This window comes from Penaeus monodon, chromosome 21, assembly GCF_015228065.2.
Source record: "Penaeus monodon isolate SGIC_2016 chromosome 21, NSTDA_Pmon_1, whole genome shotgun sequence".
NCBI lineage: Eukaryota > Metazoa > Arthropoda > Malacostraca > Decapoda > Penaeidae > Penaeus > Penaeus monodon.
Window position 1 is genome coordinate 33,794,111 of NC_051406.1, and position 282 is coordinate 33,794,392.

A 282-nucleotide genomic window follows, 5' to 3' on the forward strand; every position below is an offset into this window, starting at 1 on the left:
GGTACGGAAGAGGAGGCCGATTCAAATGCAGATACATATAAGCGCAAAAACAAAACCATAAATAAAAGCATATGAAGAGACACATATACTGTTACAAAGACATACTCAGCCAGACACCGGGAGTCAACAACAGATTCAGAGAGTGTTTAGAACTCGATAGTAGCTTGTAGGGCATATCATCAACCATAAAAAACACATTTCTCTATAACTTACTTTTGCGTTTGAATGTCAACGGAGAAAATTAAGAAGTAAAGGGAAACATGTACACACATGTATTCTTAG